Below are 16,552 nucleotides of genomic sequence, written 5' to 3' on the forward strand. Positions count from 1 at the left end.
AGTCATTCGGCGATCCCCCAAAACAATTCTCTCCACTTTCTCGATCATGTCGTCAGACCGGCTTGTGCGAGCCCGAGGTTGTTTTGGTTTGTTGTCACACGATGTTCTGCCTTCATTAAACTGTCGCACCCACAAACACTTTCGACACATCCATAACTCCATCACCACATGTCTCCAACTGTCGATGAATTTCAATTGGTTTCACACCACACAAATTCAGAAAACGAATGATTGCACGCTGTTCAAGTAAGGAAAACGTCGCCATTTTAAGTATTTAAAACAGTTCTCATTCTCGCCGCTGGCGGTAAAATTCCATCTGCCATACGGTGCTGCCATCTCTGGGATGTATTGACAATGAACGCGGCCTCATTTTAAAACAATGTGCATGTTTCTATCTCTTTCCAGTCCAGAGAAAAAAAATCAGAGGCCTTAGAATTTGAATGCACTTCGTATTCTAGCCCCAACACTGCAGTGGGTGGGGGCGGGGGGGGGGGGGGGAGACCATATTGTGCACTTTCTTGGTATTTTCAAGTGTAATTGCAGTATTGTGTTATCCTTCAGGTGAATCACCTTCAAGAGTCAAGAGAAGTACGATATATTTCAGTTTAGTACCTATTTCTTAATTGTCCCCTAAATCAAATTCAGTTAATGAAACTGAAAATAACAGCAGATGATCAAAGTGTGCAACTTATGAGAGATGCTTTCAAAGAAGATTGTTGTATAAACATGACAATTTTTTGAGACAATTGTCAGTACTCAGGATTTTGGTAAATGATTGAAACAAAAGAGAAATTTCTGCACAATGGCCATACATTAGCTGACTGCTGAACAGAAGCAGAAATAGGGCATTTGAGGCTTGCTGAAACAAGGTTCTATATTAAAGGTGAATAATTCTATCAAACTGTCACTGATGATGCAACATGAATAAGAAATATTGAGTCAGAGTTGGAATTACAATCCAGTGAGTGGCATGAACCAGCTTCCTCACAACAACAAAAACCTCTAAAAAGTTTAATCAGAGTGTAAAAACTTGTTACCCTTGCTTATGATCCTCAAGATTTCAGTATGACGGACAATAATTTATTATTACAGTTTCAGGTAAAAACTGTGCAAAATAATTGCACAAAACCTGAATTCATTTTCCTAAGACTGGGCCATTTATACTCCATGGCAATGCTTGCCCGTAGTGTTACCTTACACTCCTTGAAGTCCAGTCAGAAGTCTAACCAACTTTGATTTATTTTCAAATTTGGAAAAAAACTAGGTATGTACATTGTTTACCCTTCCTGGAAGGGATGCAATTATCCATGCCATTCAACATATGAGAAGAGACGGTGTCTTAAACAAAATAGTAAAGCTTCCCAGACACTGGACTTTATCACTGAGTTCCAAGGATACTATTGTGAAGGACAGTAAAGAACTGAAGAGGACATCAGGCACAGTGCTGAGAGTGCTCCTCATATTAATGTCTCTAAATATATAAGACATGGCATAGAAATAGGAAATGTGCAGCAGACTTTACCTGTGGGTAGAAAGGAGAGAAAAAATACAAATGTCAGGAAGAAGAGTACTGCTGCTAGGTAGTAGTTATGTCTGTTGTGGAGGACCTCAATCACATGAAAAGTTAGGGGAGAAGTCTCAGGTCACACGTATTTTCAAGCTGAGAGCTCAGTCAAATCAGCTTTGGGGAAAGATTTCATGAACGATGATCACTTGATGAAGGTGGGTGAGGCAGGGAACAGCTTGGATATGGACAGGGTGTACAACATAGGTGAGTAAGATAGCATGCGTCAGTGGTAGCACTCCTGTGAGCACAATTTAGCTGTTCCGACAGCATGATCAGTCTTGTCTTGGCAGTGCTGTATGGCAATTCAATGTGGTGGGGATGCTACTGCTGACTGCTGATTGGGCACACATTGCACTGTTGCTGATGGGGTGTAACAGAAGATGGAGCTACACTATGCATGGTCTGCTCCTCATCAGGACTGGGAAAGGGAGATTGGTAGAGGCAATTAGTGAGGGTATAGCAGGTGGGTGAGGGGATGTACATGGTCAAATACCTGTTGTCACACGTAGGATGACTTGGCCTTTTTTTTTTTTATATACACCACAACACCAGGCTACCCTCCCCAGTAACTACAGGCATCTCAGCCAGTTTAGAGATTCCTTCAACATGTACACAGAAGATAGGATGTACCACACAAGAGTGCACAAACGCCACAGAAATTTGCTGAGAATGAGCAGTCTATTAGAAATAAAGTGCACCAACTTGAAACTGAATTACAGTACAGCAATAGTGCTAGCATCATATGAATGTTTAAAATGCTACTTTAGAATTACCTTAAAGGATTGGGGATGATGTATTTATGTCAGAGGTGGAACACAATTTAAAGTTAGAGAAGGTCTGATCACAGTTAACCCTTGGATGAACAACAGCAGTCTTTGGACCCTGCAAACCTCCTTTAATTAAAACATTATTTGGCCCAAGTCCACTTAACTATACTTCTTTACTAATTTTGTAGTACTATACATCAAATGCAAGGCAGGCGTCTTTTAGACACCTTAGCAAACAAGCCATCTTTCAAAAAGTTTACTTATATTTGGTCTGAATGGTAATTATGTTGCCAAGATTACTAACAACAGTTTGGCACATCTACAATCCACACTGAAAAATCAGAAGTACTGCAAAAGCTACAACTGAGTATTCCTTAGGAATGTATGTGTATTTCTTTATGCCATAATTGTTTCAGTTGAGCACAAATTTAATTACATAAACAGAAAATCAGGCAACATACTTTTCTCGTTTACTACTTACAGCATGGATTATACATTATCTGTCAGAAACAAAATATACTATTTTCATTTTATCTTAATTTTTGTAAATGGTATGGTCCTTTGAAAAATGTATGTGTTGTAAATAACTCTTAAAAGAGTAGAGAACAAAAAAATATAACTTACAAAACAAAAGTATTGGAGACCTGACAGATGTTTTGCATTAAAGCTCCCTCTCAGTGTGCTGAAATATAGTTGACATTCGCACACTTATGGTCTTCCTTTAACTTAAGTTAATTTTTCCACCTAATTTTTTTTTCTAATTTGGAAAGTCACAGAACACTGCCTTTTCTGTCACATTACCAGATACTACTGATGTAATTATAAACAGTATCCTCTCTGCTCCAGCTATTTGTATTATATAACTATTTATTACTAAAAATGTAAAAAATTGCATTTTTACAAGTTTTTATGAATTATTTACTCGAAAACCTCATCAGAAAACTTTTGAGAATGACACAAATTATTGTTTGGTTAATGTGTTGGTAGTCAGTGCAAATACAGTGGGCAATATTTTTCTGTGTAAAGTGTTGAAAATTTTTCAACATTTTGGTATTTTGCATCACTGAATTTCTAGTGTAAAATATGCATGTTGGCAACACTGTTTCCAATGCTCTTCTGTTTATAACAAACGAGTGAGAAGTTGCACATAAATAATTCTGAATCAAGTTTTGTGTTAGAACTTTTTGTTCAATACAATGTCCGTGGGGAAATACAGTAGTGAAAGAGTGAGATGTGTGGAAAAAAAACACAAGAAGTGGTGTTTAAGGAAAGTGAAAAAAACACTTCACAGTTGTTGGAAATCAGTCAAAGGTACTGCAGAAATATATTGGTCCTCAAGTAATGTATTAGCATCACATCCATCGTGCAGGAATTGCTACACTCACTACAAGAAGAAATTTAGTGACAACCCATACGAACGATCACCTTCACCCGAATGTGAAACTGAAGAAGATAGTGGTGATGTTTATATTCCTGGGTGTGAAACTATTAATGCATTGAATGTTAGCATTTCTGCTGTAGCCCCTACTATATCCCCCCCCCCCTCAAACATCCAGGAAAGGTAAGAAACACAAGAAGAAAACTGTATGAAAAAAAGTGGGAGAAATTGAAACAAGTTTTAGGCAAGCAACATCTTCAAAATTTTGTAAAGTGTATAATGTAGATGCACTAGGTGCACACTCCTAAACATCTGTGGATCCACTGTGCACAAAATATAAGTGTGGTTTCAAAACCTAAATACTGATGTCTCAGCAGCCACTTGTACTGAGAAGGTACATTTAGTGTCACTGACACCAGGAAGCTACTCTAAGCAGCAGATACAGAAATACACACCCACTTTCAAAAGCTCATAAAATAAAGAATGAGAAAGCCACTAGCACATGTCCAGATTCTTACTGTGGGCATCAACTGCAAGATGATACGCTTACAGTCGCTCTGGAATATTACCTAAGTGATGACAAAGATTGCAGAAGGCAAAGTCCTAACCAGGATGATGTTATCTCTTTAGTGAAAATAGTGAAAAAGGTAAAAAGATATACACTATGTGATCAAAAGTATCCAGACACCCTCAAAACATATGTATTTCACATTAGGTGCATTGAGCTCCCACCTATTGCCAGGTACTCCATATCAGCGGCCTCACTAGTCATTAGACATCGTGAGGGACCACAATGGGGTGCTCCGTGGAACTCACGGACTTCGAATGTGGTCAGGTGATTGGGTGTCACTTGTGTCATACATCTGTACACGAGATTTCCACACTCCTAAACATCTGTGGATCCACTGTCTCTGACTTGATAATGAAGTGGAAACGTGAAGGGGCACGTACAACACAGAAGCGTACAGGATGACCTCTTCTGTTGACTGACAGAAACCGCCGGCAACTGAAGAGGGTTATAATGTATAATAGCCAGACATCTATCCAGACCATCATACACGAATTGCAAACTACATCAGGATATACTGCAAGTACTATAACAGCTAGGCAGGAGGTGAGAAAACTTGTATTTCATGGTCGAACAGCTGCTCATAAGCCACACAACATGCCGGTAAATGCCAAACTATGCCTCACTTGGTGTAAGGAGCGTAAATATTGGACGATTGAACAGTGGAAAAATGTTGTGTGGAGGGACTATTGACCAGTGGAAAAACATTGTGTAGAGTGATGAATCATGGTACACAATGTGGCGATCTGATGGCAGGGCGTGGGTACAGTGAATACCCGATGAACGTCATCTGCCAGTGTGTGTAGTGGCAGCCGTAAAATTTGGAGGCGGGGGTGTTATGATGTGGTCGTGTTTTTCGTTGAGGTGGCTGGCACTCCTTGTTGTTTTGCATGGTACTATCACAGCACAAGCCTACTATGATGTTTTAAGCAGGCGATTCCATCTTTCAACACGATCGAGCACCTGTTCATAATGCACGGCCTGTGGTAGAGTGGTTACATGACAATACCATCCCTATAATGGACTGGCCTGCACAGAGTCCTTACCTGTATCCTATAGAACACCTTTGGGATGTTTTGGAACGCCGACTTTGTGCCAGGCCTCACCGACCGACATCGATACCTTTCCCCAGTGCAGCACTCCATAAAGAATGGGCTGCCATTCCCCAAGCACCTGATTGAATGTATGCCTGCAAGAGTGGAAGCTGTCATCAAGGCTATAAGTGGGGGGACAACACCATACTGAATTCCAACATTACCGATGGAGGGCACCACGAACTTCTAAGTCATTTTCAGCCAGGTGTCTGGATACTTTTGATAACACAGTGTACGATAAGATTAATAGGAAAAGCATATCTTGTAATGAAAAAGCAGAACCCAAATTTAAAAATTAGTCTCACAAAATTCTACCCCTTATGACTAAAATGGGTAAAATACCAGCCAGTGAAGGAAGTATCCACATGTATTTACTGCACTAATTTGAAACTTGTATTTTTTCATCATAAGCAGTGACACAGGAAAGTAGTACACGGATATGGACCTGATGCTTTTGTGTATACGTCAAGAGCCGCAAGGTAAATGTTGATTGCAGGAGTGTGCAATGTGTCCTGGTGCTGAAGTGATGATTGACGAAGCATTACACTTTCAGGATTCTGCCAATGATACAACTATGCATTGTAGGAGGGAGGAGGGTTGGTAAAGAAGATAGTACAGCCAGAGAACTTTGTTACAGAGGTTAGGTTTTCGTTCATGAAGGGAACAGCTCACCATCATATCAAGAGGATTCACAGACTGGCCATAGCAGAAGTAAAATCAGCCACATCCCAGAATACTGACACATTAGTTCTTCATTTCGGCTTTGCTGAGAACTGGTATGTTGCTATGCAGAACAAAATTCAAAGTTACCACTGGCACATATCACAGGTATCAATATTCACATGTGTTACTTCCTAGGAACATCACACTGTTTTGCTATTGTCAGTGATGATCTCGTTCATGACAGTACACATGCATGCTACGCTGTCAAAATGATAATTGATGAAACAGCATCTAGAGACATTTCTTAAACATGTGTGTGTGACTGAGGGTACAACATCTCATTTTAAGAACTGTTTTTAGCTATACGAGCTTTGCCAACACTGCAGTGCAGGGATTAAGACAAAAAATGGTTATTTACAGCAATAGTCCATGGAAAAAGTGCATATGACAGGGCAGAAGGCCTCTGTAAACATCTTGCAACAAAATTTAATCTCCAGCATGAAGCTGATGATGCTATAAGAGATGCTAATGGATTTGCACACACCATATCGACATTAGTAACAAACATGAAACTTAATTCTAAATGAAAGTACTCCTTACGGGAATTCCATTTTTTTAAAAAAAAAAAAAAAAAAGGGAAGAGTGGTCTGCTGTGAAGCCTGTGGTAGGAATTCAATCAAGTAACTACTGGTTTGCATCCCAGAGTGGCACACACATCGCAAGAATGGCGCAGCCTGTTACTGTGTGTGAAATGCAGAGACCATAGATAATAAGTGTCTCTCATGACCTGCAAGACATAATCATCTCCTTTATGACGCCTCATGGTCCTGCTAATGATTTTAAATGGCCATCATCAAAAGATCAGTGTGCAGCTCCCATTTCCCAAGTACTGCTGTTCGTCCGTCTACAATTTCAGCTCGGCTATACAAGTTCAATGAGAAGCAGTTGGGGAAAAAAATGAACTCTTTTCAACAGTGCAGTGTTGATTGTTACATTGTAGGCAATTTTAATTCATGGAAAGTCATGAAATAGGAAAATCATGACAGAAACTATAATAATTTGTGAATATCATAAAAAATGGGTATAAGTATTCTGTCTCATTTTTGTTATAAAATGCTTTCTAATAAAATTATGAATTGTTTTCCCACTCACTTATAATGTTGTGAAGTATTTTGTTTCAGAAATACCAGTTTTGAATGACATTTACTTAAAATCAGCAATCAATTTCAATATTTAAACATCCATGAGATTCTGACCTTGCAAGTAGAGCTAGATCTACCTAAAAAAATTCTCACATATTGTACAGACAAGTATTGCCTAGTCTGATTGCATGCACTAAGTACAATGACCAACTAATGTACCATGAAATTTTTAAAACATTTAGGATGAAGGTTTTGGAGAAAACAATTTCCAAACAACCCAAAAAGTTTCAGATTCTTTCATCTTTATATACAAATACTTTGACAGTTTAAACATGATGACTTTTTTCAAAGAATATTCCACTACCCATTTTCTGTGCTATTTCCTGTAGTGAGATTAACTTGCTGTTTGGCTTCCTGAATACTGTTGGACAAGAGAGCCAGGTCATCAACAAATCCAAGACAATTTTAACATAAGTTTAAATTGTCTAGGATCCGCTGATGACCTTACTGTCTTGTCCAATAGTATTCAGGAAACCAAACAACAAGTTATCTCACTACAGGAAATAGCACAGAAAATTGGTCTTGGAATATCCTTTGAAAAAACAGTCATTCATGTTAACTGACCCACCACTCATAAACAAAATTGCCACTGCAAACCAAGAAATCAAAATTGTAGATAAATTTAAATATCTGAGAGAAATCATAACATATAACCTCAATGAAAAGCCAACATGGCATAACAGAATATCAAATTGACTAGAACAAAATATATCACCAAGAACACTTACAACAAAAAAGCCTGTCAATAGCAACAAAATTAAAACACTACAAAACAGTCACTCAACCAGAAATAACATACACTAGTGAAACCATCTTCAAAACTAACACTGCACAAATAGACAAAATACTCAAAATAGAGAGAAGAATTATCCGAACGTGCATCAACAAATCGTACCAGAAAGATGGAGACTGGAGAGCGGCTACAAATGATACAGTCTACAAGCAAATAGAACTGGTAATGAGTACAATCAGGAAGAAAAGCATTTCAGTTTTTTAGACATCTCATCAGAACACCAGAGAACAGGATCATCAGGAGAATAGTAGAAAAATTGTGGAATAGTAAGTGCAACATTAAGTGGATTACAGAAATTGAGGAAGATATGGATGAGCTACAGATTACATTGGAAGACCTACGAAACAAAACTCACAAAATCAGGAAACTCATAGACAAACAAATCAGACTGCAAAAGAGAATCAACAAACAGACAATAGGAAGGGTGATTTCAGATGTAGAAAGAAGGATGAGATCCAAGAGAATGAAGAAGTACTGGGCTGACAGGAAACTGAAAAATTCTTTGTATAAAGTTGGCTAGAATGATCCAATGAAGGCCATAAAATGTAAATAATAATAATAATAATAATAACAACATTATACCAATTATACTATCAACTACAGGAGTCATACCACACAATATCCACCAGTACATCAGCGCAATACAGCTACATCCAACCGTATATATACAACTACAGAAATCTGTAATTATTGATACATGTTCAATTACCCGAAAGTTCCTAAATGCAATGTAACATATGATGTTGTTGTTGTTGTTTGGTCTTCAGTCCTGAGACTGGTTTGATGGAGCTCTCCATGCTACTCTATCCTGTGCAAGCTTCTTCATCTCCCAGTACCTACTGCAACCTACATCCTTCTGAATCTGCTTAGTGTATTCATCTCTTGGTCTCCCTCTACAATTTTTACCCTCCACGCTGCCCTCCAATGCTAAATTTGTGATCCCTTGATGCCTCAAAACATGTCCTACCAACCGATCCCTTCTTCTAGTCAAGTTGTGCCACACACTCCTCTTCTCCCCAAATCTATTCACTACCTCCTCATTAGTTACGTGATCTACCCACCTTATCTTCAGCATTCTTCTGTAGCACCACATTTCGAAAGCTTCTATTCTCTTCTTGTCCAAACTAGTTATCGTCCATGTTTCACTTCAATACATGGCTACACTCCATACAAATACTTTCAGAAACGACTTCTTGACACTTAAATCTATACCCGATGTTAACAAATTTCTCTTCTTCAGAAACACTTTCCTTGCCATTGCCAGTCTACATTTTATATCCTCTCTACTTTGACCATCATCAGTTATTTTACTCCCTAAATAGCAAAACTCCTTTACTACTTGAAGTGTCTCATTTCCTAATCTAATTCCCTCAGCATCACCTGATTTAACTTGAGTACATTCCATTATCCGCGTTTTGCTTTTGTTGATGTTCATCTTATATCCTTCTTTCAAGACACTGTCCATTCCGTCAACTGCTCTTCCAAGTCCTTTGCTGTCTCTGACAGAATTACAATGTCATCAGCGAACCTCAAAGTTTTTACTTCTTCTCCATGGATTTTAATACCTACTCCGAATTTTTCTTTTGCTTCCTTTACTGCTTGCTCAATGTACAGATTGAATAACATCGGGGATAGGCTACAACCCTGTCTCACTCCTTTCCCAACCACTGCTTCCCTTTCATGCCCCTCGACTCTTATAACTGCCATCTGGTTTCTGTACAAATTGTAAATAACCTTTCGCTCCCTGTATTTTACCCCTGCCACCTTCAGAATTTGAAAGAGAGTATTCCAGTTAACATTGTCAAAAGCTTTCTCTAAGTCTACAAATGCTAGAAACGTAGGTTTGCCTTTTCTTAATATTTCTTCTAAGATAAGTCGTAAGGTTAGTATTGCCTCACGTGTTCCAACATATACCTTACAGTTAAAAGGAAGTTACACTAGATCAAGGTCCGCGTCACTTTCCATTTTTAACCAGACGTAACAGGAAAGAGAAATAATAATAATAATGTTCTTCCCCATTATCATGTCTCAAGACAGTTAATTCCTGTGACTATTCATATTTTCAAAACATAATTTACAAATCCGCAAAAAGTTACAAATTTCACAGTTTATTTTTCCAAAAAAATAAAATAAAATAAAAATGAAAAGCTCAGAACTGTGAAGGTATTAATAATGTCTCATAGTATTGGGAATAAAGTATTGATTGAAAATAAATTCAGATCTCTACAACTTTTGGTTTCTTTATTACAATTTTTCAATTTTCCTTTTGTTACTACATATTCACGAATACTCTCATTTAGAAAGATGTGTTGCGTTTTAGCAAATCATCAGAAAATCAAAATATTGTCGGCTTTGCGAGGTATCATGTACAACTTCAACATATATTTTTTCAGCAAACTTTGAAATAGTGATGTGACACATTCACTCTTGATCTGTATGATTTGAGACAAAAGCACCTAGAACATCATCTGAAGTAACCAAAGTGATCAGAATTTTGAATCAATAGTTCCTCAATGGCTTGAAGATGAAGATCTTTGAGTGGTAAGATGGCAGCGATTCAGATACTGACAGCCTCCAGGATATTGAATCTGTGTCTTCTAGCATTCCAAGTGATTACAAACAACAGAAGTACTGATTTCCGTATTTTTCATGATGGAGCTCAGCAGAATAAAACACCGCCACCACACAGTAGTATTTGAGTCCACAATATCATGACAATTCAACTTGAACCAGTAACTGGTAATGTACCTGTCACTAAGAATGTAGAGACTATTTTATCTCACAAACAATGCTAGAAGAGATCATGCACTATACTAATTTAGAAGGTAGACACATTCCATGTATCAAGGAAAAAATTGGCAGGATATTGCACCTGAGGAAATGAATGCATTTTTTTGGACTCTGCTCAGAGAACACAAATCACTGTTGCTTCTACTACAGTATGGACACTATCAAAGTCATAAAGTCATTGGGAATAACCTCAACAAACATTAAATCATAATTTCTTCCCCAAGGATTCCATTATTTGAAGAAATATTGGAGCAAAAGATTACAGCAATGCAAACTTAGAGATAAACGACAAGGTAATTCTACCAGAAATGACAACGTTTAAGACCAGAGAAGTTTTATCCTTATCAAATTGTTCTGAAGACAATTTGACAACCTTAGTTTATGTGCCCAAAAAAAAAAAAAAAAAAAAAAAAGGGTCATACTGCTCAGCTCCCTGCACCACAGTGTCACTGTAGATAAAGGGCATAAAAAAAGCAACAAAACAGATTTTAATAATCATCTGCAAGTTATATACAAAATTATGTCAGCATTCTTCCTCCAAAGAGTTCATGCACACTGTGCTGGCTGTAGTTGCAAACAAATATTCAGTTTAAAAACACTATTAAAATACAAAATGCTCAGGTAGATGTAGGTATAGCCCAATCATATGTTCCTTTGTGGAATTGAAGAAGGTGTATGAGTCCATCACTCCCTTTTTATCGGCCTCAAAGAACCCTAAAAAACACACACACACACACACACACACACACACACACACACACACACCATCTCCAATTCAGCAGAGTGACATTTTGACGCCTTTCATCTTTAACCTGGTTTTGGACAAAGTCATCCAGGAGTGGGAGAAAGAACTTAAAAACCGAAACTACTGCAAACCAAACAACTAGCAAGACATAAAAATAAGATCCAAATTTCCTGCCTAACGTTCACAGGTGATCTGGCAATACTAGCAGACAATGAGACAACAGCAACTAAACAGGTGCAGGCTCTGAAAGTATGTACTAAAAGAGCTGGCTTACAAATCTACTTACAAAAAAAAACATGTAAATCTGCTAAAAACTGATCAAAAAATATGGACAAATCAGAAGAGTTCATTACCTCCAGTATGTAGGTGAAATCCTTGAACCTATAGGGGCAGGGAAAATGACAGAGAAAATTCAGTGCCAAAACTTTAGGAGAGCATAGGGTAAAAATCTGCAACACAAAAATCATGCACTATAAGAAAGTTGCACCTGAAGTCTCATATGCTAGCAAATCACTTACACTTCACAGAAAAGATAACCTAAAAGAAGAATGCAAATTTCTGTGATACTTGGCCCCAAATGAACAGAAGGTGGGTACATACTACAACCCAAAAAGAAACTATCAAATCTCATGGTAAACATCAGAAAAAGAAGATTAATATTTTAGGGGCATAGCCACAGATTCCCAACAACAAGGCTGTCACAAAATTGCTGCATAAATAGAAAAACTCCAAACTGTACCATGGATCCAGCAGGTCAATAAGAATTTAGAAAAGTCCATCAAACATTTTCAACAGAAGCCTATACAAAAAAACAGCAAATAGGAAGTAAGACCTGGAAAAGAGAGAGAGGTGGGGAGGGGGGGGGGGGGAGGGGGAGAGGGAGGGAGGGAGGGAGGGAGGGGGACAGCTCCTTGGAAACTCCAAAAGCAGACACCTAATAGCTTTGTGTGATCCAACAGATTCCAGACACACACAATAATAATAATAATAATAATAATAATAATAACAATAATAATAATAAATCAGGAGTTGATTCTCTTAACCATAAGGCACATACAGATGCAATACACAGTCAAGAAGGTAACCTCACTGGTGAACAAATGTGATGGACGGAAAGCCCACATTTTCAAACGAACTTCTCAACTATGAGGAAAACGGATCTGATTAAAGGAGAATTTTCCTCAAGGAATTAGGACAAGAAGTAAAACGCCCTCATATGGAGAAGTCAACAACCCACAGCTCGAAAAGAATGTTCTACAAGTCATGACAAGTTGTGGAGTTACTCATCAACAGCCGAAGATAACCATACTGGAAGACCATCAGAAGAAGATGAGAAGATATTTTGTGTGCTCATATACTTGTAGACTAGACAGAAAAATGATAAAACATGCAACAAATCTAAATATTTGTAAAAATATAGTGTAATCATTAGTAAAGTGGATATTATGAAAAGGATAAATTGCTACTCACCAATGTTGAGCCACGGAATGGCACAATAAAAAAAAAAAGAGTGATTTCAGCCAAAAGTTCTCTCTCTTTTTGGCCCCCCACCCTCTCATAGGCGTGCACGTGTTCGCACACAGCCACTGTCTCTGGCTGCTGAGGCCAGCAGACTGTGGACAATAACTGTGCCTTATGCGAGACACAATATGGCATGGATGACAGAGGTAAGGGGAGGCTGGGATGAGGAGGAGGGTAATAGCATTGTAAAGATGGCGAAAGGTGTAGTGCTGCTTGCTGGGGTGTGCAGGGACCTGGTGGGAACAGGGGAGGGCTGCTAAGTGTTTGCCGTAATGTTTGAGGGCGGGGGCAGGGGAGAGGGAGGGGGGGGGGGGCAGAAAACCAGAGAACAGGGAAGTAGAGATGAGGAAAATGACTAGTGGGTGCATTGGTGGAATAGAAGGCTATGTAGAGCTAGACCAGGAGCAGGGAAGGGGATAGGTTGGTGAAGGACAGGAGCTAGTGAAGCTTGAGCCTAGAGGGCCTTCAGGAACATAGGGTACGTTTCTGGGAGAGTTCCCACCTGAGCAATTCAGAAAAGTTGGTGTTGGTAGGCAGTATCCAGATGGTGCAGAATGTGCAGCAGTCACTGAACTGAAGCACATTGTGTTGGGCAGCATGTTCAGCAAATAGGTGGTCCAGCTGTGTATGGGCCACAGTTTGTCAGTGGTCATTTATGTGGACAGACAGTTTGCTAGTTGTTAGGCCAATGTAGAAAGCAGCACAGAGGTTGCAACTTTGATTGTAGAGCGCATGACTGCTTTCGCAGGTAGCCCTGCCTCTGATGGGATAGGAGATCCCTGTGACTGTATTGGAGTAGATGGTGGTGGGAGGATTTGTGGGACAGGTCTTGGATGTAAGTCTATTGCAGGCAAAGGGTTGGAAGCAGGGGCAGAGTAACGATGGACAAGGATATTGTATAGGTCTGTGGGCAGCAGAATATACAGTGGGAAGGGTGGGAAGGACAGTGGGTGGGAAATTCCTCATTTCAGGACAAAATGAGAGGTGATTGAAACCCTGACAGAGAATGTGATTCAGTTGATCCTGTCTGGGATGGCATTGAGTCATGATGTGGCTGGATAGTGAATATGCAGGAGTTGGTAGGTGACTGGAGAAAGAAGGCACGGGAGATTTGTCTCAAGGTCGGGAGGGTAATTTCAGTCTGTGATGTCTTTACAGACTATAAATATTTAGAGGGTGCTACAGAGCCACAAAGCTTAAAATACTGTTACTTCTTTCCAAAAATTTGTTGAAGTTGTTCATAATATAACACAATCTCATAATTAACTGGCTGAATTTTCATTTACCTGACTGTCAAGCAACATAAAATGCACTACTGAACACAGATATTAGCTTTTACTTTGCATATTATGGAACACAATTTGTTGAATAGCAAACGGAGAGAAACCCATTGTCAGATTTTGACCTATTAAGGAAGCCCAATTGTTTACTGTTGGTCGATTAAACAGACGTTCCAATGGTGCATTGCTGTTGTATTGCAGCTAGCACAAATATTAAATCCTTGAATTTAAAGAATTTCACTTGAAGCAACAAGTTTACTATTAGCCACATTAATTACAATCTAGATATCTTTTGATTTCACAGAAATGCTCAATGTCTTAAATAGGTCTCTACAAAAATTATGGTTTCTCGTTTGCACTGTGTTCTTTTTGCTTGCTTATACTAAATGTGTGTTCAACACTTGAACTGTGTGGTTCCAGATGTTAACTCCACACAACAACATGGAGTGAAAGTATATAAACTCAGCTAGTACCCTGGTCTTAATGTCACATTATAAGAGTTTCAAAAAGTGTAAAAAATTCTTACAGAACTTATCTACACATTAATCTATATGTTGGCATTTTAGTGTGTTATCGAGCTGGGCCCCAAGGAATTTTACACAAGTTTCATTAAGTGTATGAACATCAATGTGTTTCCTGCTGGTAACCAAGTCTAGTGTTAATTGTACATAACTGCATGTTATATCTTTGTGACATGGAGACAGACTGCTTCCAACCAGTTTTAGCCCGGTTCATCTATAATTTGGGGTGTGTATTGTATGGTTGAATTTGAACCTTCATTTAGTATCTTCGCATCATCACAAACAATAAAATCTTTGAATGTTCCTTTAAAGACTTAAGAGAATTGTTTTTTTCCCATTTCAAGAACAGACGCAGACCCAACGCCAAATCTTGTACAACTCCACATTTTAAATCTCCCATTTCATGCTCAATTTATCCCCGGGGTGCAGTTTGTCAATGTGATCATCTTCATGTTATGATGGAAAAATAGTAGTAAAAAACCAAGTGCTGCAAATGGTATCTAAGGCAGTAGAAGCTGCATATTTATCAGTCACCAAAACTGAAGTATTTATGCCATCGTCCCAAAATAAGACTTCTACATTTGAGATGGATAATTACCAGACTAAAATAAAACCAAGTAAAAAATGTGGTATGTGGAAAAAATAGTATAAAATATTCAGAACCATCAGGCAAGCATTATAAAGCATGTGGTACAGGAAAATGAAATAACTTGAAATGTGTCACATGAACATGTGCTTGCCTTTCAAGCTTATTACTGCAGTCTTACCTATTGCAAATGCCTTGTTGTGTGTCTGTTAGTCCAATTTATATTTCTGTAACCAAGTTCACAAGAATACTTTGTTTCCGTAAAAAGTTACACATAGGAAACCCTTGCATTTTTCAGTATTGTGCAGACACAAACATTACATTTCACTAGTGGTCTTTTATTACTTTTCACAATCTTTATTTAGATTTAACATTCACTGGCCTCCTCAACTTACAACCAAATTGGCAACTTTCAACCTAACCTAGACCTCGGGCTGTGCTACAGAGCAATCTGTCACTACAACCAAGATTTCGGTGGTGGTGGTGGTGTTGTTGTTGTTGTGTGTGTGTGTGTGGGGGGGGGGGGGGGGGTCCTGTACCACACTTAACCCAATTTTCTCCATGCCGTTTGTATTATACACTGAACTAAAAAGTTAGCTGGATCACATAGTGAGGCACTTCACTTCTTAAAAGTCTGCATTTTCTTCACGTGTTATGAGAAAAATGCTGGTGATAAGAAAACTACGTATTTGCACAGTAATTCTATATTTTGTCTTTGTTCAAGAAAATAAAATGCAATTTTACACACTGGACGCTAAAATTATGTTTGTATCCTTTAGTAAAATTAAGATTATGACGAAACATGTTAAACCTCATGGATTTGACTATTTTACTAATATCAGCAAGATCATGTATGGGAAATCAGACAGCACAACTATAATGGAAATGGGCAAAGAATAAACGAATTGATCAAGTGGCTATTCCACGTGTATTTAAGATAAAATGTCTTCCAGGACATTACAGGATTTTCTCAACAGAAATAGAGGTAGAACAATAGCAGACAAAGTTTGCTGTAATTATTCAACAGCTTTACATTCAATTATTAACGTTACTATTGCGTTATTTTCAGCATCGCTA

General features: G+C 38.4%; 1 protein-coding gene across 3 annotated transcripts in view; it reads right to left on the reverse strand.

Moving 5' to 3' along the window:
- LOC126262549 (dTTP/UTP pyrophosphatase) overlaps positions 1–16,552 on the reverse strand; it is a 113,129-nt gene that overhangs the window by 95,906 nt on the left and 671 nt on the right. The gene's annotated exons all lie outside the window — the stretch shown is intronic.

This window comes from Schistocerca nitens, chromosome 6, assembly GCF_023898315.1.
Source record: "Schistocerca nitens isolate TAMUIC-IGC-003100 chromosome 6, iqSchNite1.1, whole genome shotgun sequence".
Taxonomy (NCBI): domain Eukaryota; kingdom Metazoa; phylum Arthropoda; class Insecta; order Orthoptera; family Acrididae; genus Schistocerca; species Schistocerca nitens.